Here is a 26,269-nt window from a genome sequence, read left to right on the forward strand (position 1 = left end):
GACCTATGCAAGTTGAATTGGCCGGTGGGAAGATCCTTTTCACTCACCATGAGATAGATCGTATTCAAATCAATCTAAATGGTAATATAATTGACTGTCAGTTATAATTGATCGTATTCACCATGAGACAGATTGTATTCACCATGAGACAGATTGTATTCACCATGAGACAGATTGTATTTAATTCAATCCAGATGGGAATATAATTGACTATCACTTCAGAGTCCTACCTTTGGGAGTTTTCGACGGGATCCTTGGAATGGATTGGCTCCACAAATATCAAGCTGACATTCACTGTCACAATGGAACCATTTCCTTCCGTGGCCTTCACGAAAACAAACTTCAAGGAACCGAAAATTCAGGATCCCCAAGTCTGCAATTAGTAAAAGCTTCTAAGTTACTGAAAGGACTTAGAAAGAAGCAGCTCATTTACATTGTCAAGATGGATCAAGTAGACCCAAAGTTAAAAGCTAAAGAACCAAAATGGTTAAGTGAATATAATGATTTATTCCCAGCACAGCTAACAGAGATGCCTCTGATTCGAGAAGTAGATCATGTGATAGAATTCACCCCAGAGTTTAGCCAAGAGCACACGTACAGAATGCCAATCCTTGAAGCCATTGAACTCAAGGAATAGCTTAGGTAGCTGTTAGAACAAGGGTTTGTAAGACCCATTGTTTCACCTTGGGGAGTGCCAGTTCTCTTTCAAAAAAAGAAAGATGGAACGCTAAGACCGTGTGTGGACTACAGAGGTCTCAATCAACTGATAGTTAATAATAAGTATCATATCCCCAGAATTGATGATCTTCTAGAAATACAGGGTAAAAGGAGCCTAGATCTTCACAAAGATAGATCTTAAATCAGGGTAATATCAGATCAGGATTAATGAGCAAGATATCCTAAAGATAGCCATCAATGCTCGGTATGGACACTATGAATTTACACTCATGCCGTTTGGTTTGACATATGCCCCAGCTACACTCAATCGCCTAATGCAGGACATTCTCAGAGAATACTTGGATGATTTTGTTCTTGTTTTCTTTGATGATGTTCTGATTTACTCAAAGAATGCAGCTGACCATGAAGCTCACATCCGAAAAGTTCTTGAGATTCTAAGGAAGCACCAATTCTTTGCAAAAAAGAGCAAATGCACTTTCTCTGCCGACCATGTTGAATACTTGGGCTTCCTAGTATCCAAAGATGGGATTTCCCCAGATTTTGCTAAAGTCCACGCAGTCATAGATTGGCCTGAAGCTAAGACAGTGAAAGAAGTCAGAGGATTCTTGGGACTAATTGGTTGGTATAGAATTTTTATACCTAAGTATGCTCTCATAGCTTCCCCCGTGACTAATCAAGAAGAATATATCGTTTCAATGGTCTGCCAGGTGTCAGAGTGCTTTTGATAAGCTCAAGACCACCTTGGTAACCAATCCAAATGTAGGGAGGAGATTAATTGAAGAAATAAAGAACAACCCCCCAAAATTGAGTAAATACTCACATAAGATGAACAGTGGACTAAGGACCAAAGGAAATACTAAAAAAATGAAATTTTTACACCTCACAATGGGAGGTGCCTATTTCACATGTGTGGTGGACTTTTAAAATCTCAAATAATGAGATATTTCATCTCTCCTCTCTCCTAATTCAAGTCTAGTTCCAATAAGTAGGCTGAATTGGCCCAAAAATGGTCCAAAATTGACCAAACTGATCTGGAAAATACTAGAATTAGTTTGCTTGGTTAGAGGCTCACTTTTTCCTATAAAAAGAAGCCTTCCCCTTTGTAAAAGCTCAAAAGTGTTTATGCACTGTTACTCTACTCCTCCCCAAAGCCGAAAACATTGAATTCATTTGATAATTCACTTGTTTTTTACTAATTCCTCTACAAAGAATTGGTGGCCACTCTTGATCAAAACAAGAGTAGAACCCTCAATCCCTCAAGCTAAAGGAAAGCTCACAAAACTCCATGTACGTTAGAAATTCATCTTTTTATAAATTCTAATCTATGGTTTTCATGTATTCTTGCTTTTTAATGTGATTTTTCGATGGTAAGCCTTAATGAAAAGACTTCCCCCTTCTCTTCATTAAGAATTTCAGCCTTTGTTTATCCTAAAATGAGTAACAAATAAATTGACTTAATCTTTCTTATTGTTTACTCACTTGAAAGTGAGAATTGAGTAGATTAGAGTGTTTTACTTCAACTTGGATTTAAATTAAAGTGATATTTATAATGTAAAAATTGAGAAATGGTCAGCCATACAAAGGAGGTTATGGCAAAATTTTCTTAAATTTTGTGAAAATAAGTTTTATCTTTATGTTGTTCAAAAAGAATAATCCCCACCGTTTGTGCATTCTAAAAGGAATTGTTTTTAATTTAAAAGAGGAATCCAGTGCGCTGAGGGGGCACTGGGATCTCACAGATATTAGAGTGCTGTTGTAAACTATTGGAACAGCAGCAGAAATTGCTTAATTTTTTTTTAGTAAATCTAGGAAAAAAATGTTTTCACTTGCTAAGATTATGTTTGAAATGAATTCATAAATTTAATTGGATTTCTAGATGGATACGTGAAATCTGTCTAGCATTCCTGGACTTTCCCGGAGTCAGGACATGATCGCCTTTGCATTCGAACATCTCATCAACTCTGCTACAACCTAAATAAGCAGAGTGAGACTTGCCTGCCGTCACTTTGAGGATCTATACTTGCGTGATCCAGTAGAGCGACGTCGGTATATGTGGTTCTCTGGAGAAAGATGTATTAACATCAATACTAATCAACGTCAGAGACTTAGGATCTATACTTGCGTGATCTATACTATACTTTGAGGATCTATACTTGCGTGATCCAGTAGAGCGACGTCGGTATATGTGGTTCTCTGGAGAAAGATGTATTAACGTCAATACTAACAACATCAGAGACTTAGGCAGAATATCTCGCTAGCCATGATTTTGATAAGGCTAGGAGTTATTCATTATGTACAACTCTTTAATTATTCACCCCAAAATTTAAGAATTTCCTGCCGTATTTTTAGACTTCTTAGCCACTTTATTCCTAGGAGTATAATTACAGCACCTCTATCAGTGATGAATCGTATATATCATGGCATGTGTCCATCGTAGTTTCACTTTTTTATGCGTACGCAATTGAGGCAGTGACTTTTGGAGCCGAGATGCTCTATGTATATATCAAAAACTTTTGATAATTAATAAATGACATTTTGCAAGAGATTCCAAATTATTTTCGTGGTTTTGAATTTTGGTTAGTAAAATTATCAGAGTGAATCTTGTTTTTAAGAATTATGATGAAATAATTATTGTTTAAGAAATAAATCTCAAAAATTAAATAATCATAATTCTGATGCCAAAGCTAGTTGACAAAAATCTCGTTTGGTCAAAAATCATGAGGCGTGCGGCCCGTGCTAGGCAACCGAATCCTCTTACTAATGATGAAGAGTTAGATCCGGACGTTTGCAAAGCCCTGCATCGATCCCAACCTAGTCCATTTAAGGGTGAAGGGGAACAGATTAGGAGAAACAATGGAAAAATGGATTGAGGCCATGGAAGAGTACTTTGATGTAACTAGCTATAATGAGAGGATCAAGATGGCTGTCGCCAGATTCAAGATTGTGGAAATAGTCAAGGTCGCATGGAGGAACCATTGTGAGACAAACCATCTCGGCAGAAATACCCAAGCCTGGTCAGATCTTAAAGCATACCTTAGGAAAAGGTTCTATCCTCCAGGTTTCCTGGAAACCAAAATGAATGAATTCTTGGATTTAAAACAGGATAGCCGGACAACTGAAGAGCACCATCAGGCATTTGCCTTTCTCCTCAAATGTCCTCCACTTTTGGATGAAGAGAAGTTGATGGTGGTCAGATTCATTTGAGGAATGAACGAGCTATTGGATACTTTAGTGAAAAATGCCAAACCAATCTCAATGGTAGAAGTTGTCCGAATGGCAAAGGACTTTGCCAAGGCATTTGTTGTCAAGGTCCCACCAAGGCGTGCGCACACCCTCAAGCTTTAAAAGGTTCCGAACCCCGAGAAGTGCTTCAAACTTTTCACCCCCACCAAAGAGGCAGCAAGGCCCAAGTCAGAATCAAGATGCCAGCGAATTCAGAAGTGAAGGGAAACCCTTCCCTCTCAAAATAATTTCTCAGGAGCCTCACCTTTTTCAAGGATTCAAAGGGATGAGCTCAGAAGTGAGAATCGGTGTTTTGGATGTTAGGGTTTTGGTCACCAGCTCTGAAAGACTGCCCAAATCCTGCCATGTCAAGAGGATAGGGAAGTCAATGACCCAGAATGCACAGACCAGCCCCTTACCATCAGTCAAATTAGGGTTCCTCTCGTCAAAATAAGGGCAATCCCAAGAGGAATCTAGCTCAGCCATCTGCCTACAGAGTAATCTCAGAACTCCCTCCCACAGAACTAGGGTAACCAAAGAGAAAGAGTTCCACCCTAGTTTGCAGAGCAGCCAAAGTGATTACAATAGCAGAAGTAGTGGAAGAGGAAAGAGGCTAGATTTATGCCGCAATTGAAAACCAAGGGCCAAATTGTCAATTCTCATTTATCCATACTCCAACTGAGTATAAGGGTAAGTCATTCAAACTTTTGATTGATTTAGGCAATACTCATTCATTTATTTCCCCTGGATGCTTGCGTAAGGTAGTCTTAGATTAGAAAACAGGGAGACCTATGTAAGTTGAATTGGCCACCAGTGGTGGGAAGATCCTTTTCACTCACCACATGAGACAGATCGTATTCAGTTCAATCTATATGGGAATATAACTGAGTGTCATTTCACAGTCCTACCTTTGGGAGTTTTTGACTGGATCCTTGGAATAAATTGGCTCCATAAAAATCAAGCTGACATTCACTGTCACAATGGAACCATTTCCTTCCGTGGCCTTTACGGAAACAAACTTCAAGGAACCGGAAATTCAAGATCCCCAAGTCTATAAGTAGTAAATGCTTCTAAGTTACTGAAAGGACTTAGAAAGAAGCAGCTCATTTACGTTGTCAAAATGAATCCAGTAGACCCAAAGTTAAAATCTAAAGAACCAGAATGGTTAAGTGAATATGATGATTTATTCCCAGCAGAGCTAACAGAGATGCCTCTCCGATTCGAGAAGTAGATCATGTGAAAGAATTCACCCCCCCAGAGTTTAGCTAGGAGCCCAGCGCACGTACAGAATGCCAGCCCTTGAAGCCATTGAACTCAAGGAATAGCTTAGGCAGCTGTTAGAACAAGGGTTTGTAAGACCCATTGTTTCACCTTGGGGAGTGCCAGTTCTCTTTCAGAAAAAGAAAGATGGAACGCTAAGACTCTGTGTGGACTACAGAGGTCTCAATCAGCCTGACAGTTAAGAATAAGTATCCTATCCCCAGAATTGATGAGCTTTTGGACAGGCTAAGTAGAGCCTAGATCTTCACACAAAGATAGATCTCAAATCAGGGTATTATCAGATCATGATTAATGAGCAAGATATCTTGAAGACAGCCATCAATGTAAGATCTCAAATCAGGGTATTATCAGATCAGGATTAATGAGCAAGATATCCTGAAGACAGCCATCAATGCTCGGTAAGGGCACTATTATGAATTTATGGTCATGCCGTTTGGTTTGACAAATGCCCCAGCTACATTCAATCGCCTAATGCAAGACATTCTCAAAGAATACTTGGATGATTTTGTTCTTGTTTTCTTTGATGATATTTTGATTTACTCAAAGAATGCAGTTGACCATGAAGCTCACATCCGAAAAGTTCTTGAGATTCTAAGGAAGCACCAACTCTTTGCAAAAAAGAGAAAATGCACTTTCTCTGCCGACCATGTTGATTACTTGGGCTTCCTAGTATCCAAAGACAGGATTTCCCCAGATTCCACTAAAGTCCAAGCAGTCATAGATTGGCCTAAACCTAAGACAGTGAAAGAAGTCAGAGGATTCTTGGGTATAGAATTTTTAAACCTAAGTATGCTCTCATAGCTTCACCCCTGACTAATCTTCTTAAAAAGAATATATCGTTTCAATGGTCTGCCAGGTGTCAAAGTGCTTTTGATAAACTCAAGACTGCCTTGGTAACCAATCCAAATGTAGGGAGAAGATTAATTAAAGAAATAAAGAACAACCCCCCAAAATGAGTAAATACTCACATAGGATGAAGAGTGGACTAGGGACCAAAGGAAATACTAAAAAAATGAAATTTTGACACCTTAGAGTAGGGATTCCCCCTCATGAAGGAGGCGCCTATTTCACATGTGTGGTGGACTTTTAAACTCTCAAATAATGAGATATTTCATATCTCCTCTCTCCTAATTCAAGTCTAGTTCCAAAAAGTAAGCTCAACTGACCCAAAAATGGTCAAAATTTGACCAAACTGATCTAGAAAATTCTAGAATCAGTTTGCTTGGTTAGAGGCTCACTTTTTCCTATAAATAGAAGCCTTCCCCTTTGTAAAAGCTTAATAGTGTTTATGCACTGTTACTCTACTCGTCCCTAGAGCCAAAAACATTGAATTCATTTGATAATTCACTTATTTTTGACTAATTCCTCGACAAAGAATTGGTGGCCACTCTTTATCCAAACAAGAGTAGAACCCTCAATCCCTCAAGCCAAAGGAAAGCTCACAAAACTCCATGGAAGTTAGAAATTCTACTTTTTTTAAACTCTAATGTATGGTTTTTCTGAATTCTTGCTTTTTAATGTGATTTTGGATGTTAAGCCTTAATGAAAAGGCTTCCCCTTCTCTTCATTAAGAATTTCATCCTTTCTTTATCCTAAAATGAGTAACAAATAAATTGACTTAATCTTTCTTATTGTTTACTCACTTGAAAGTGAGAATTGAGTAGATTAGAGTGTTTTACTTCAACTTGGATTTAGATTAAAGTGATATTTATAATGTAAAAATTGAGAAATGGTCAACCATACAAAGGAGGTTATGGTAAATTTTTTTAATTTTGTGAAAATAAGTTTTATCTTTATGTTATTCAAAAAGAATATTTTTCACCGTTTGTGCATTCTAAAAGGAATTGTTTTTAATTTAAAAGTGTTATTCCTATTAAATTGATTTTTTTTCATAAATAGATGTATAAAAGGATTTTCTTTTATATAAAAGTGTTATTTTCATTAGATTCAACTTCTATGCATAGAAAGATGCATATTGGATATTTTTTTCATTATAAACGTGTCATTTTCATTAGATTCAATTTCTATGCATAGAAAGATGCATATTGGATACTTTTTTTTAATATAAAAGTGTTATTTTCATTAGATTCAATTTCTATACATAGAAAGATGCATATGGGATATTTTTTTTATTATAAAAGTGTTATTTTCATTAGATTCAAATTCTATGCATAAAAAGATACATATTGGATGTTTTTTATTATAAAAGTGTTATTTTCAATAGATTTAAATTCTATGCATAGAAAGATGCATATTGGATTTTTTTAAAGTGTTATTTTTGTTAGATTCAATTTCTATATATAGAAAGATGCATATTGGATATTTTTTTATTATAAAAGTGTTATTTTCAATAGATTTAATTTCTATGCATAGAAAGATGCATATTGGATATTTTGTTATTATAAAAGTGTTATTTTCATTAGTTTTAATTTCTATGCATAGAAAGATACATATTTAATATTTTTTAATTATAAAAGTGTTATTTTCATTAGATTCAATTTCTATGCATAGAAAGATGCATATTGGATATTTTTTTATTATAAAAGTGTTATTTTCATTAGATTTAATTTCTATGCATAGAAAGATGCATATTAGATATTTTTTATTATAAAAGTGTTATTTTCATTAGATTCAATTTCTATGCATAGAAAGATGCATATTGGAAATTTTTTTTATAAAAGTGTTATTTTCATTAGATTTAGATTCTATGCATAGAAAGATGCATATTGGATATTTTTTTAAATCATAAAAGTGTTATTTTCATTAGATTCAATTTCTATGCATAGAAAGATGCATATTGGATATTGTTTTATTGTTTTATTTTCATTAGATTCAATTCCTATGCATAGAAAGATGCATATTGGATATTTTTTATTATAAAAGTTTTATTTTCATTAGATTCAATTTCTATGCATAGAAAGATGCATATTGGATATTTTTATTATTATAAAAGTGTTATTTTCATTAGATTCAATTTTTATGCATAGAAAGATGCATATTGGATATTTTTTTAATTATAAAAGTGTTATTCCTAATAAATTGATTTTATGCATAAATAGATGCATAAAAAGATTTTCTTTTATGTAAAAGTTTTATAATTTTTCATTGAAGTTGGATTTTATGCATAATTAGATGCATAAAGAAATATTTATATCAAAATTAGAGTTCTCTTTTATTCTATGTTTAATTTTTGTGAATAAGCGATAAATGAATAAGTAAATACACTGTGAGAGAAAATTGTATTGTTTCATATTCACTCTTAAAGATAGATCTCAAATCAGGGTATTATCAGATCAGGATTAATGAGCAAGATATCCCAAAGACAGCCATTAATGCTCGGTATGGGCACAATGAATTTACAGTCATGCCGTTTGGTTTGATAAATGCCCCAGCTACATTTAATCGCCTAATGCAGGAAGGACATTCTCAGAAAATACTTGGATGATTTTGTTCTTATTTTCTTTGATGATATTCTCATTTACTCAAAGAATGCAGCTGACCATGAAGCTCACATCCGAAAAGTTCTTGAGATTCTAAGGAAGCACCAACTCTTTGCAAAAAAGAGCAAATGCACTTTCTCTACTGTCGACCATGTTGAGTACTTGGGCTTCCTAGTATATCCAAAGATGCGATTTTCCCAGATTTTGCTAAAGTCCAAGTAGTCATAGATTGGCTTGAACCTAAGACAGTGAAAGAAGTCAGAGGATTCTTGGGACTAATCGGTTGGTATAGAATTTTTATACCTAAGTATGCTCTCATAGCTTCCCCCCTTACTAATCTTCTCAAGAGAAGAATATACCATTTCAATGGTCTGCCAGGTGTCAGAGTGCTTTTGATAAGCTCAAGACTGCCTTGGTAACCAATCCAAATGTAGGAAGGAGATAAATTGAAGAAATAAAGAACAACCCCCAAAAATGAGTAAATACTCACATAGGATAAGGAGTGGACTAAGGACCAAAGGAAATACTAAAAAAATAAATTTTTGACACCTCAAAGTGGGTATTCCCCCTCATAAGGGAGGCGCCTATTTCACATGTGTGGTGGACTTTTAAACTCTCAAATAATGAGATATTTTGTCTCTCTCTCTCTCTCTCCTAATTCAAGTCTAGTTCCAAAAAGTAAGCTAACCAAAAATGGTCAAAAATTGACTAAAGTGATCTGGAAAATTCTAGAATCAGTTTGCTTGGTTAGAGGCTCACTTTTTCCTATAAATAGAAGCCTTTCCCTTTGTAAAAACTTAATAGTGTTTATGCACTGTTACTCTACTCCTCCCCAGAGCCAAAAACATTGAATTCATTTGATAATTTACTTATTTTTGACTAATTCCTCTACAAAGAATTGGTGGTTGACCAGTCTTGATCCAAACAAGAGTAGAACCCTCAAGCCAAAGGAAAGCTCACAAAACTCCATGTAAGTTAGAAATTCTACTTTTTTTAAAATTCTAATCTATGGTTTTTCTGAATTCTCGCTTTTTAATGTGATTTTGGATGTTAAGCCTTAATGAAAGGGCTTCCCCCTTCTCTTCATTAAGAATTTCAACCTTTCTTTGTCCTAAAATGAGTAACAAAAAAATGACTTAATCTTTCTTATTGTTTACTCACTTGAAAGTGAGAATTGAGTAGATTAGAGCATTTTACTTCGACTTGGATTTAAATTAAAGTGATATTTATAATGTAAAAATTGAGAAATGGTCAGCCATACAAAGGAGGTTATGGCAAAATTTTCTTAAATTTTGTGGAAATAATTTTTATCTTTATGTATTCAAAAAGAATAATCCCCACCGTTTGTGCACTCTAAAAGGAATTCTTTTTAATTTAAAAGTGTTATTCCTATTAAATTGATTTTTTTGTATAATTAGATGTATAAAATGATTTTCTTTTATATAAAAGTGTTATTTTCATTAGATTCAACTTCTATGCATAGAAAGATGCATGTTGGATATTTTTTAAATTATAAAAGTGTTATTTTCATTAGATTCAATTTCTATGCATAGAAAGATGCATATTGGATTTTTTTTTCATTATAAAAGTGTTATTTTCATTAGATTCAATTTCTATGCATAGAAAGATGCATATTGGATATTTTGTTTTCATTATAAAAGTGTTATTTTCATTAGATTCGATTTCTATGCATAGAAAGATGCATATTGGATATTTTGTTATTATAAAAGTGTTATTTTTATTAGAATCAATTTCTATGCATAGAAAGATGCATATTGGATTTTTTTAAATTATAAAAGTATTATTTTCATTAGATTCAATTTCTATGCATAGAAAGATGCATATTGGATAATTTTTTATTATAAAAGTGTTATTTTCATTAGATTCAATTTCTATACATAGAAAAATGCATATTGGATATTTTTTTATTATAAAAGTGTTATTTTCATTAGATTCAATTTCTATGCATAGAAAGATGCATATTGGATATTTTTTTATTACAAAAGGGTTATTTTCATTAAATTTAAATTCTATGCATAGAAAGATGCATATTGGATATTGTTTTTTATTATAAAAGTGTTATTTTCATTAGATTCAATTTCTATGCATAGAAAGATGCATATTGGATATTTTTTTATTAAAAAAGTGTTAGTTTTAATAGATTCAATTTCTTTGCATAGAAAGATGCATATTGGATATTTTTTTAATTATAAAAGTGTTATTTTCATTAGATTCAATTTCTATGCATATAGAAAGATGCGTATTGGATATTTTTTTATTATAAAATTGTTATTCCTAATAAATTGATTTTATGCATAAAATAATTTTCTTTTATGTAAAAGTGTTATTTCCATTGAAGTTGGATTTTATGCATAAATAGATGCATAAAGAAATATTTATATCAAAATTAGAGTTCTCTTTGATTCTATGTTTTATTTTCATGAATAATCGATAAATGAATAAGTAAATACACTCTGAAAGAAAAAGGTATCGTTTCATAGTCACTCGGATGGTAATGAGAAAATTCAAAAAATCTATTGAAGTCAAAAATTTAGATAAATTGATTAATTTATTCCTCATAGGAATTCGTGATTAGTTTAGAAAATCAGTTAAGTGAATATCCAAAATCAGACTTTGACCAAGACCAAACTCTTCGTTAGTTTCAAGGAAAGAGGATAAGACTAGTTCAGGAAAATACACTCAAATCACCAACCAAATCTGAAACTAAGTTGAGACCCTTTTAAATTGATCTGAGGATCAAGGTTATAGAATTCGAGGAATTCTATTTGGAATTCAGATCTACGATCAAGAAGTCTTGGGATACGGATTTAAGATATACTCATTACATTCAAAGAAAATTAAAACTAAAAACTTGCATAGAAACCCTGTTTTCTTAAAGGATTGTCTTACGCGAGGGAGCATTTAGTATATGTGTATTTCTAAGGGAAGTTTGGTTGCAACAGCTGGCGGGGAGTGTTCAAAGGATAGCTCACGCGGCAAAGCCTGCCCAAGTCTTTACCAGCCTCGGTATGGTTAAAATGGTGCGCTTCCGGTATGATGGATGAGGGCCGATGAAGCGGTCCCTGAGTGAAGTGCCACGACACCTAAGGAGGATCCTGGAGGGTTCTGACCAGGCGATGCACGGGCTTGCGGTGCTACGGAGGACACCCATGCATATGTCATGGAAGATATTGTATGATGGACCAATGTTTATTGTAATCTATTATTGGATCTCATTGCTTGTGCTGACTAGCTAGTCTCAATGGAGAGTCCAGAGTGATACTGTTTTTGTTGACAGACAAAGATTGGAAGGAAATTTTGAGTTATGACATCTATAACCAATAATTGTTTGTCAACGGATTGTTTTATAAGTTAAAGTTCTAAAGAGGAGTGTGTGCATATGTGTATTCTAAAGCAAAATCTCATCAAAATCAATGCCCTTCTCTTGAGCATAACCCTTTGCAACAATTCTAGCCTTATAGCGATCAACACTGCCATTTGGCTTTGGTTTCAACTTAAAAACCCACTTACATCCAATGACCTTTTTACCAATAGGCAAATCACACAAAGACCATGTACCATTCTTCATTATAGCATCATATTCACTTTGCATTGTAGCCAACCAATTTTTTGATTTTTGCGCCTCATCAAATAAAAGAGATTCTTCACACATACTAGACACAGCCAAAGCATAACATTCTGATGCATAAGAGGCTAGTATGTGTGAAGAGATTCTTCCTCTTCACACATACTAGACACAGCCAAAGCATAACATTCTGATGCATAAGAGGCATTCTAAAAACCCAAACGAGGCATAACATTCTGATGCATAAGAGGCATGCTAAAAACCCGAACGAGTAGACATAGGTGCATCAATTTTACTATCATGCAAGGTTTGCACCAGCCATTTAGGCATACATCTAGCCTGCTCATTTTCAGCCCTATCCTCATAAATTACATCCTGTAAATCTGCATCAGAAATAGGCTGATCTATGATGTTGTTTGAAATCTGCATAGGCTGAATATTTGCCTCATTAGGACTTACATTTGAATTCCCACCTGTAAATAGAGGCAACAACATATCAAATACATCCCGTGAGCTCACACCTGTCTCCTCTTTGGTACATGATAACAAAGGCTGCACAACATCTTCCACAAAAACAACATCTCGACTAATCAAGATACGCTTTGACTGCGGATGATACAATCTGTAACCCTTGCTCTCAGCACTGTAACCAACAAAACTTCATTTGACAGCCTTATCATCCAATTTTCTGCATTGTTGCACAGGCACTAAAGCATAGGCCAAGCAACCAAAGACACGCAAGTGACCAATAGAAGGCTTCCTGCCATACCAAGCTTTGTATGCAGTAATAGACTATAAGGCCTTAGTGGGACACCTGTTGTCATGTGAATAGGGATGTGAATGAATAATATGGGATGTGAATCGCAATAGATGTGAATGAATGTGATGTGGTCTGAATGAGATGTGTTGTGAATGAATGTGATGTGGTCTAAATGAGATGTGATGGAGTGAATGTGATGTGGTCTGAATGAGATGTGATGTGGTGAGTGAATGTGATGTGGTGTGAATGGATGAGATGTGAATGAATGTGATGTGATGAGATGTGGATATGGGTAAATGTGACAGGATGAGATCTAATGAGGAGATTTGAGGGAAGAAGTGATGAGATGAAAAATAATGTGATTGGATGAGAATGGGAATTTATATGGAATGAATGTGGATTGAGTAATGTTGATTAATGTAGAAAGACGAGAGTTCGTTATAGAAACTGTATTTATGACCTGTTTTTAAATGATTGTTTTATGTCAAGAATGCTGGGGAAGCATTTTGACCGTCTTGTGATTGAGGTCGTGGAGACCTAGCTGATAAAGTTGCAACAGCTGACGGAGGACGTCTCGCGTAGCAAAGTCGGCCGAGGTCTTGACCAACCTCGGTTCAATTTAAAATGGTGAGCTTTCAGTACAGTGGATGAGGGACCAAGGAAGCGGCCTATGAGTGAAGCGCTAGGTGACCTGCAAAGGATCCTAGAGGGTGCTGACCATATGGTGCTCGGGCTTTGGGTCACCGAAGATACCCACAAGTACATTGGGGGAAGATATTGAATAAGGAGTGAGAGTTGTTTTCGAAATTTGGTCATGGATCTAGTTGATTGACCTTGCTGGTCCTCAACGGATGAGTCCATGGCTCTTTTATATGGATCCGTTGGTTGATCTTTCTGATCTTCAACGGAGATTCCATTTTGATATGTGAATATATTACCGGTTACTATGAGCTAGGAACTATCGAAAAGGCCCCTGAGTGGTCAAGTGGTGAGCATTCTGGTTACCAATGATGCCATAGATACACCAATGAAGGAATGATTGGAAATAAGGAATCAATCAGAGATTTTGAGGATTATGATCAGTGACACAATGGTTTCATTAAATGATTGTTTTTAAAGATAGATAATGCTGAGAAAAAGGTAATTTCATATTGGGTGTGTAAGCGGTGTGACTAGTTTAAGTTTGTATGAATATCCGGTTAGGGGGCCTGGGAACTCTTTTCCTTGGTACCCGAGACAAAACCTAACCAAATGTTTAATTGGATCCCATCACTACAGTGGTTGGGCGGTTGGCGGGCGGTTGGCTCACCCAAGGGACTAGATGGGGTTAGGCTATACTGGATGGGGTTAGGCTGGACTGATGGATCCCTAAAATGAGACTAAATTTCTGTTGGTACGATAGATGAGGTAAATCCTGGATAAAAATTGTTCTATGGAAAAGAATCAATGGTTGTGCCTCTCAATGACGAAAAAAGCATCTCCCTTTGATCTGACTATGGGACTTACGGGTTTGGTCACATCACATCCATTCACATCCCTTATCATTCATTCACATATCGATTCATATGCTATCACATTCATTCACATCCTATATCATTCATATGCTATCACATTCATTCATTCACATCCTATATCATTCATTCACATCCGGATTCACATACTAACACATTCATTCACATCCTATATCATTCATATCTATCCAATTTACATCTCATCTCATCGCCTCAATTCTCATTCATATCCATCACATTTACATCCACATGTATTCTCCCACATACATCCACATCCATACTTATCACACATACACATCCACATCTATCCTTTCACATACATCCACATCCATACTTATCACATACACATCCACATCTATCCGTTCACATACATCCACATCCATACTTATTACATACACATCCACATCTATCCGTTCACATACATCCACATCCATACTTATCACATACACATCCACATCTATCCGTTCACATACATCCACATCCATACTTATCACATACACATCCACATCCATTCTTTAACATACATCTACTTCTATTCTTCACATACATCCACATCCATTCTTTAACATACATCTACTTCTATTCTTCACATACATCCACATCCATCCCTCCATTCATTCCCATCTATCAGATTCACATTACTTCTCATCACATCTATTCACCTCACATTCTCGTCACTCCTATTCTCATCACATCCATCCATCCATTCATTCCCATCTATTTGACTCGCATCCCATCTCATCACATCTATTTACCTCTCATTCTCATCACATCTATCCATCCATTCATTCTCATCTAGCATCCCATCTCATCACATCTATTTACCTCTCATTCTCATCACATCTATCCATCCATTCATTCTCATCTATTTGATTCATATCACATACCATCACATCCATTCTTAGAATGCAAGAGAATCCTTTTTTTTAAGACTCTTTACACATATATTTATGCATAATTTCAATTTTAAGGAGAATAACACTTTCAAAATAAAAATAAATCTTTTATGCATCTTTCTATGCATAAATTCAATTTTAATGAGAATAACTCTTTTGAAATAAAAATAAATTTCTTTATGCATCATTCTATGCATAAAATCAATATTGATGAGAATAACTCTTTTGGAATAACAATAAATTCTTTATGCACCTATTTATGCATAAAATCAAAATTGGTGAGAATAACTCTTTTGAAATAAAAATAAATTTCTTTATGCATCTTTCTATGCATAAAATGAAAATTGATGAGGATAACTTCCTATGCATAAAATGAAAATTGAAGAGAATAACTCTTTTGAATTAAAAATAAATTTCTTTATGCATCTTCCTATGCATAAAATAAAAATTGATGAGAATAACATGAAATAAAAATAAATTTCTTTATGCATCATTCTATGCATAATAAAATTTGATGAAAATAACTCTTTCGAAATAAAAATAAATTCTTTATGCATCTATTTATGCATAAAATCAAAATTGATAAGAATAACTCTTTTGAAATAAAAATAAATTTATTTATGCACCTCTCTATGCATAAAATCAAAATTGATGAGAATAACTTTTTTGGAATAAAAATAAATTCTTTATGCACCTATTTATGCATAAAATCAAAATTGATGAGAATAACTCTTTTGAAATAAAAATAAATTTCTTTATGCATCTTTCTATGCATAAAATGAAAATTGATGAGAATAACTTCCTATGCATAAAATGAAAATTGATGAGAACAACTCTTTTGAATTAAAAATAAATTTCTTTATGCATCTTCCTATGCATAAAATGAAAATTGATGAGAATAATACTTTTGAAATAAAAATAAATTTCTTTATGCATCATTGTATGCATAAAATGAAATTTGATGAAAATAACTCTTTCGAAATAAAAATAATTTTTCTTTATGCACCTTTCTATGTATAAAATTGAAAATTACACTTTTAGAATACACAATTGGTGGGGATTACTCTTTTTGGATACTAAAAGATAAAACTTATTTCATCAATTTTCAGAAAATTTTACCAAAACCTCCTTTGTATGGCTGACCATTTTTCAATTTTTCTTAACTTAAAATCACTTAAAAATTATCCCCAATTGGTTTTAAGCACTCTAAACTAATCAAATTTCACTTTTAAAAGAGAAACAATATGAAAAGTTTAATTCCAACAATTAAATTACTTAACTAGGATAAAGAAGGGCTGAATTTAAGAATGAGAGAGGGGGAAAGCCTTTCCACAGCAAGGCATAGCATCGGAGTTTTTAATTTAAACAAAACAAGATTAGAAAAACCATTAAAAGAATAAAGAAAAGGCAAAATTACTAGCTTACAAGAATTCTGAGAGTGTTATTCTCCTTAAAATTGAATTTATGCATAAATAGATACATAAACAGATTTTTATAAAAGTGTTATTTTCCACTGAAGTTGTTCTTATGCATAAATAGATGTGTAAAGAATCTTTATATCAAAAATAAGAAATCTCTTACATTCTATAAATAGATGTGATATGAATCAGATAGATGAGAATGAATAGAGAATAAATGTGATATGAATCAGATAGATGAGAATGAATAGAGAATGGATGTGATGAGAAGGAGAGGTAAATAGATGTGATGATATGTGATGCGAATCAGATAGATGGGAATGAATGGATGGATGGATGTGATGAGAATGAGAGGTAAATAGATGGGATGCGAATCAGATAGATGGGAAAGAATGGATGGATGGATGTGATGAGAATAGATGTGATAAGATGGAATGCGAGTCAGATAGATGGGAAAGAATGGATGGATGGATGTGATGAGAATAGAAGTGATGAGAATGAGAGGTAAATAGATGTGATGATATGTGATGCGAATCAGATAAATGGGAATGTATGGATGGATGGATGTGATGAGAATGAGATGGATGTATGGATGGATGATATGTGATGCGAATCAGATAAATGGGAATGTATGGATGGATGGATGTGATGAGAGTGAGAGGTAAATAGATGTGATGATATGTGATGCGAATCAGATAAATGGGAATGTATGGATGGATGGATGAGATGAGAATGACAGGTACATAGATGTGATGAGATGGGATGTAAATCACATAGATGGGAAAGAATGGATGGATGGATGTGATGCGAAATGAGAGGTAAATAGATGTGATGTCAATCAGATAAATGTGAATGAATAGATGAGATGTGATGTCATGTGAATCGGGATGTGAATGAATGATATAGGATGTGAATGAATGTGATAACCTGTGAATCGAGATGTGAATGAATGATATAGCATGATATAGGATGTGAATGAATGATATAGGATGTGAATGAATGTGATAGCATGTGAATCGAGATGTGAATGAATGATAAGGGATGTGAATGGACGTGATGTGATGTGAATGAATGATAAGGGACGTGAATGAATGTGTTAGCATGTGAATCGAGATGTGAATGAATGAGATGTGAAGTGAAATGTATATGATAAGATGCGATGTAAACTAGATAGATGTTAATGTATGTGAAGTGATGAGATGTATGGGTAGATGCAAGTGGATGAGATATGATGAGGATAAATGAGGAAATAAGTGATGAGATAGAAAAAGATGTGATTAGATCAGAATGGGAATACTTATGAAATGAATGTGGATTGTTGTGGATTGATGTGTGGGTAATGTGGATTGATGTGGATGGATGAGTGGATAATGTGGATTGATGTGAATGATATGGATGGATGTATGGATGATGTATATTAATGTGTGGATAATGTGGATTGATGTGGATGGATGTATGGATGATGTGGATTGACGTGTGGATTGATGTGGAGATGGATTTATGGAAGATGTGGATTGATGTGTGGATTGATGTGGAGATGGATTTATGGAAGATGTGGATTGATGATGTGGATTGATGTGTGGATAATGTGGATTGATGTGGATGGATGTATGGATGATGTGGATTGACGTGTGGATTGACGTGGATGGATGTATGGATGATGTGGATTGACGTGTGGATTGATGTGGAGATGGATTTATGGAAGATGTGGATGGATGATGTGTATTGATGTGTGGATAACGTGGATTGATGTGGATGGATGTATGGATGATGTGGATTGACGTGTGGATTGATGTGGATGGATGTATGGATGATGTGGATTGACGTGTGGATTGATGTGGAGATGGATTTATGGAAGATGTGGATGGATGATGTGGATTGATGTGGATGGATGTATGGATGATGTGGATTGATGTGTGGATGATGAGATTGGATGTTGGAATGATGTGATGTGATAGGGATCTATGAAGAAAAAAAAACTTTGGGAAGATGAGAAGATGGGGAGTAATGTGAAAGAATGTGGAGTGATGAGAAAAGATGGAAATATTTTTGAAACTGTATTTGTATGTGAAATCTGTTTTTAAATGACTGTTTTATGTCAAGAATGATGGGGAAGCATTTTGACCGTCTTGTGAATGAGGTCGTGGTGGAGAACTATCTGTTAAAGTTGTAGCTGCCGGAGGATGTCTCGCATAGCAAGGTCGACCGAGGTCTTGACCGCCGGCCTTGGTTTGATTTAAATGGTGAGCTTCCGGTATGGTGGATGAGGGACCAAGGAAGCGGCCTATGAGTGAAGCACTAGGTGACCTGCGAAGGATCCTAGAGGGTGTTGACCATACGGTGCTCTAGCTTTGGGTCGCCAAAGATACCTACAAGTACATTGGGGAAGATATTGGAACAAGGAGTAAGAGTTGTTTTCTGAATTCAGGCATGGATCTGGATGATTGACCTTGCTGGTCCTCAACACGGATGAGTCCATGGCTCTTTTATATGGATCTGTCGGTTGATCTTGTTGATCTTCAATGGAGATTCCATTTTGCTATGTGAATATATTATCGATTATTATAACGTTTTCTCTAGGAATCAAGATTAGTAGTTTCCCAAATCATGATTAATTACCCTATGCATAATTTGACTTTTAGAAGACCACGCTCCCCCTATGGGAGATAGGACTAGGTCTTAGCTACAAATCATATCCTTGAATCTTTACATGCTCAAGGTGCAACGAGTAGGAAATTTTCTCCAAGCTAAGACTTAGTAGAATATCTTAAGTGTTTTTGCAATTTTGGAAGGGGGGAGCCTTACAATTGGTATCAGAACAAGGCTAACTATCAAGGGATTAAAACAAGTGATTGTTTGTCATATGCGGATGAATCAATCATCTCTACTGGCCATATAAATGGTTTGAATATCCTCACATGTTGAGATAATCATCCTCTAAAATTGTTCTTGTATCTTGGGGGTGCACGTGCAAGATATTTGTACAATAAATTTGAGAAATAAGATTCGGGAGAAAACTTTTTGAGGGAAAAAACATAGGGTGATCAAATTAAGAAACTAGCGGGCGGAGACTGAATGACTAGAAGAATAGACCGAAACTTTGTTTAGAGAAATTTTTAGGATACATCTCATTAATTTGCATATTATAAATTATTAAGATTATAACTCCATTAAGGTTTGAATAGTTGACGTGTGAATGCCATCCATTGGATGCTTTACACTAGGACGATCGTCCAAGATCTTGAACCCATCTCAGACAGACATGGGTCTAACTTGGGTGTGTAATGCCCAGAGGATCATGCTATTAGATGTGTTAATCCCAAGATACTAGATATATAATTTTCAGAAAACTAATCATCTCAGATGTGTTAATCTTGATAATCTTTGGATGTGTCAATCCCAAGTCCCCAAATGTGTAATTATTAGAAAAAAATGAAGATCTCAGATGTATTAATCCTGAGTGCCTTTAGATGTGGTGCTATGATAAGTATTTGATAGTTTTGGACTTTTCATGGATACAATGAAAGAAGAAAGTTCACCCTTGCTCATCTAAAAATCATAAGAAATGCCAAATTAGTTGGAAGCATTGTTGTCAATCTAGCCACTCAAACCAGAATGAGTTATGGGATGCCATGAAAGTACACCTTCATGAAAGTACACTCGAACCAGAATGAGTTATGGGATGCCATGAAAGTACACCTTCATGAAAGGTTTTGTCCTCCAGGATTTCGAGAGGATAAAATGAATGAATTTTTGGAGCTAACCCAAGAAGGGAAGACCTTGGAATAATACCACCAAAATCTTGCTAAAACTTCTCCGATTAGCTATAGAGATGGATGAGGTAACTCTTCTCCACCATCGATTCATTTGGAAGCTTAATCTACCTTTGAATACCCTTGTCAAGAATGCAAAACCATCCTCTATTTTAGAAGCCGTAATTATAGCCTAAGACTATGACAAAGTTTTTCTATGTAGAAATTGTTGATAAGGACATCAGTCCTTCCATGTTAATCAAGAAGAGGTCCCCTAATTCGAGAGGAACGTCAAGCCCACCCTTGGCTACAAGGAATCATGAGCTAGAGTAAAATTATGTCAAGAAATAGGGATAGCGAGGTTAAAGATAATCGAATTCAACAAGTATTTCTATGAGTAAATAGAAGAGGATTGGTGCAAGATTCATGTGAAGTAATGTACATGATGAATAGGGATAATCAAATTCAACAAATATTTCTATGAGTAAATAGAAGAGGATTGGTGCAAGGTTCATGTGAAGTAATGTACATGATGAATAGAGGTATCCTAGATGACGATACTAAGATTATGCAATTGCTATTGTAGGTGAGATTGTGAAAAGGATTATTCCCTTACGTTTTTCCATTACAAATTATTAAGTACCATATTACATGGGGATATAGAATAAGAAATTCGTATAAGGAAGGATTATGATTTTTTTAAATAAAAAGGTTGATATCGTATGAGAGGTATATGGATGCATGAACTTAGGATAATAAGGGCAATTAACTTTAGACTAATAAAAAATGTTTGGGGGCACAACAAAACGAGCCAAACACATGAAATAAGAGACTCTTTAGGAATAATTTTTAGATAAAAGAAGATTTCTACCTAGTGGTGGGGACACCACTTTGGAAGAGAGAGGAGGATTTACTTAGATACTACCCCAGCTTGTGAGATAAGGACATCTCGAGTCTTTTAAGTAGGGGAGATTGTAAGGTCCCTCCCAAGTCATGTATGTGTCTCTTTTAATATAGATTTCAAGAAGGAAAGAGAGTGCACTTAGAGAAGACTGAGGCAATAAGGTTAGAAACATTAGGAAAGTAATAGAGTAAAAATAGTAGCTCCAAAAATCCTAAAAGAAATAAGAAGACAAGAATAGTTCTATTAAGAGATAAGTATCTCCAAAAATAGAATTTTGAATTTAGGTGATAGGAGGTCATATTTAGAGTCCATGCACACTAAAAATGTGAAAAGGCCACGTGTTTCTAAAGATGGCATGTTTTCGGCTCTATACAGACCTTTTTGCCTATTCTACCCAAGTTGACTTGTAGACCACATGCCTTCCGGTTCTTTTGAGTAGTTACATGACCATATTCTAAGTTTTTATCAGAGAGTTATAGCCGAAACAATTCCCTGATTCTGTCAAGGTCTCTACACAGGGAAACTCTAAGAATGCAGCTAGTAGCCACAAGGTGATTCTAGACCTTGAGATGCATATATTCGTTCATTATTATCTAATATCTTGAAAAGAAAGCTAGCTTGCTATGACCATTATGAGGAAGATAATACTACTCCATAGCTTTTCTTTTAAAGAAAGAATAGTATGCCGTAGCCCTGCAAGAGAAGGCTACTTTGCCATAGACCTTCGAAAGAGAGAAAAGTCAAAGTACGAGTAAGAGGAGATAAAGCTTGGGGATGATCGACTGATTTCAATCGTAAAAGAGAAGGTATTAGAAGACTCTCTATTCTCATATATCAAGTTCTGAAACTCTTATTATTAGCAACAAGCAAAGACAACGATAAATGATAAATTTCTATAAGATATATATATTTTTTGTTTTTCAATTATATATCATTCTTAGGGGTTGAGGTATGGCCCCGGATTCTCTATTAATTGTTAATAGTGATCTATTTGAATGATTCAATAGTTAAAGTTTTTATTCTTTTAAACAACAGCATATGCCTTAAAAAAGAATGTCTTATCGCAATCTCAAGTTGAAATGCTAAAATCTTTGTGAAAGGGTTGTTTTCTTAAAAAGGTAATGTGGATTCTTACTCCTATGGTTTAGGTGAGTAAATGGATTGTTATCTTGGTTAAATTAAGGTGGTACAGGTACAGCTTCTCCCTACCTTGACACTACCCCGTTCTTTTGCTTGTGTAGCCAGACGGCGGAGACGTTAGTAAGGTCCAGAGTTGGCCAATGGTATCTCTCATACCATTGGGAGAGTGAGGTTCTCCGATTGAGGTGAGTGATTGTGATGCTGTCTAGTTCTGAGGGCCCAGGCTAGTGTAGTGAATAAGCCCACCCTAGTGTGTAGACATGCCTCTGAGGGGCGGGAGGATCGAGCGACGGAGCCTGAGAGGGTGACAGGCAGCACTGCTGGCTTGAGTCCTCGTGTGGCGAAGAGCGTGGCCTCGACGATAAGGTGTATGTCCTGTAGGGTCTTGCCCAGCATGTAGAGGCTAGAAGGCCGGATTCTAGATCATCGGTAGTTTAAGGGAAAAGAATAAGAGAGCCGGTTTGGCTTGTATGGATTTGATTCCTGTATATACTTTTTTTATAAATCTTGTCTTTGGCATTATTGTACTGTAAAAAAAGGTTGTTTTAATGAACCTTGTGAAAAGGGCCTTAGTTAAGGAATATGTTTATTTATGTCAAACAATTTGGTAGGATTAATTAGAAAACAAATTGACGCGTGTAAGATCTATGACCCCACTACGCAATGAATCCAGGGATGCTAGCAGCAAAAGTAGCACTTCTTGCATAGGGCAGGGTCCCACACTCCAGGCCTCGCGCCACGGATATCCAGATAAGAGACTAATCCATCGGTTCTTCCAAACCCGAACTCGGAAAAAATTCCCTTGCCTCTCGGAAAGCAGGGGCGATTCCTCCAGGATAACTTTTCTCTAACGTAGTCAAAAGCCTTAACTAACTGAACTGATCTGACCAAACCTATATGTCCCATAGTCAGATCAAAGGAAAGATTGCACTTGGATCATAAAGACCAATGCTTTCTTTCTCATTGAGAGGCACAGTCGTTGATCCTTTTCCATAGAACAATTTTTATTCGCGGGATTTACTTCATCTATCGTACCAACAGAAACTTAGTCTCATTTTAGGGATCCATCAGTCCAGCGTAACCCCATCCAGTCCCATGGGTTAGCCAACCGCCCAACCACTGTAGTAGTGATGGGATCCAATTAGGAATTTGGTTAGGTTTTGTCTCGAGTACTAGGGAAAAGAGTTCCTAGGCCCCCTACCCATAAATTCATGCAAACTTAAAACTAGTCACACCACTTACACACCCAATATAAAATTGCTTTTTTCACAGAATCAGCATCTTCTTAAAAAAAATAATCTTTTAATGAAATCATTGTGTCACTAATCATAATCGTCAAAATCTCTAGTTGAATTCTTATTTCCAATCATTCCTTCATCGGTGTACCTATGGCATCATTGGCAACCAGAACGCTCACCACCTGTCCACTCAGGGGCCTTTTTGACAGTTCCTAGCTCATAGTAACCGGAAATATATTCACATATCGAAATGGAATCTCCGTTGAAGATCAGCAAGATCAACCGACGGATCCATATAAAAGAGCCATGGACTCATCCGTTGAGGACCAGCAAGGTCAATCAACCAGATCCATGCCGAAAACAACTCTTACTCCTTGTTCCAATATCTTCCTCGATGTACTTGTGGGTATCTTCGACGACCCCCCTAGAGCCTGAGCACGGTATGGTCAGCACCCTCTAGGATCCTTTGCAGGTCACCTAGCGCTTCAGTCATAGGCCACTTCCTTGGTCCCTCATCCACCGTAAGGAAACTCACCACCTTGCTACACGAGATGTCCTCTGTTGACTCTCTATCAACAGTTGCAACTTTAACAGATAGGGCACCACCACGACCTCATTCACAAGACGGTCAAAATGCTTCCCCAGCATTCTTGACATAAAACAGTCATTTAAAAATAGATTTCACGTACAAATACAGTTCCAACAATATTTCCATCTTTTCTCATCACTCCACATCCTTTCACATTAGTCCCCATCTTTTCTCATCTTCCCAAAGTTTTTTTTTCTTCATCGATCCCTATCACATCACATCAAATCACATCCAATCGCATCATCCACACATCAATCCACATCATCTCCATACATCCTTCCACATCTTCCATACATCCATCCACATCTTCCATACATCCATCCACATCCATCCACATCATCCATACATCCATCCACATCCATCCACATCATCCATACATCCATCCACATCAATCCACATTATCCACACATCCATCCACATCTTCCATACATATATCCACATCAATCCACACGTCAATCCACATCATTCATACATCCATCCACATTATCCACACATCAATCCACATCATCCATACATCCATCCACATAATTCACATCAATCCACATTATCCACTCATCTATCCACATCAATCCACATTACCCACACATCAATCCACAACAATCCACATTCATTTTATAAGTATTCCCATTCTCATCTAATCATATCTTTTTCTATCTCATCTAATCATATCTTTTTCTATCTCATCACTTATTTCCTCATTTATCCTCATCAGATCTCATCCACTTGCATCTACGCATACATCTCATCACTTCACATACATTAACATCTATCTAGTTTACATCGCATTTCACATTCTATATCATTCATTCACATCCCGATTCACATGACATCACATCTTATCTATTCATTCACATTTATCTGATTGAAATCACATCTATTTACCTCTCTCATTCTCATCACATCCATCCATCCATTCTTTCCCATCTATCTGATGATTCGCATCCCATCTCATCACATGTATTTACCTTATAGCCAAAGACTATGACAAAGTTTTTCTATGTATAAAGTGTTGAGAAGGACATCAATCCTTCCATGTTAATCAATAAGAGGTCCCCTAATTCAAGAGGAATGTCAAGCCCACCCTTGGCTACAAGGAATCATGAGCTAGAGTAAAATTAGGTCAAGAAATAGGGATAGCGAGGTTAAAGATAATCGAATTCAACAAGTATTTCTATGAGTAAATAGAAGAGGATTGGTGCAAGATTCATGTGAAGTAATGTACATGATAAATAGAGGTATTCTAGGAAACGATACTAAGATTATGCAATTGCTATCATAGGTTAGATTGCGTAAAGGATTATTCCTTTATGTTTTTCCATGACAAATTATTAATTACCATATTACATGGGGATATAGAATAAGGAATTCGTAAGGAAGGATTATGATTTTTTTAAATAAAAAGGTTTATATCGTATGAGAGGTATATGGATGCATGAACTTAGGATAATAAGGCCAATTAACTTTAGACTAATAAAAAACGTTTGGATACACAACAAAACGAGCCAAACACATGAAATAAGGGACTCTTTAGGAACAATTTTTAGATAAAAGAAGATTTCTACCTAGTGGGGACACCACTTTGGAAGAGAGAGGAGGATTTACTTAGATACTACCCCAACTTGTGAGATGAGGACATCTCAAATCTTTTAAGTGGGAGAGATTGTAAGGTCCCTCCCAAGTCATGTATGTGTCTCTTTTAATATAGATTGTAAGGTCCCTCTCAAGTCATGTATGTGTCTCTTTTAATATAGATTTCAAGAAGAAAAGAGAGTGCACTTAGAGAAGAGTGAGGCAATAAGGCTAGAAACATTAGGAAAGTAATAGAGTTAAAATAGTAGCTCCAAAAATCCTAAA

Source organism: Cibotium barometz, chromosome 53 (genome assembly GCF_041138505.1).
Source record: "Cibotium barometz isolate CiBa-2024 chromosome 53, ASM4113850v1, whole genome shotgun sequence".
Taxonomy (NCBI): domain Eukaryota; kingdom Viridiplantae; phylum Streptophyta; class Polypodiopsida; order Cyatheales; family Cibotiaceae; genus Cibotium; species Cibotium barometz.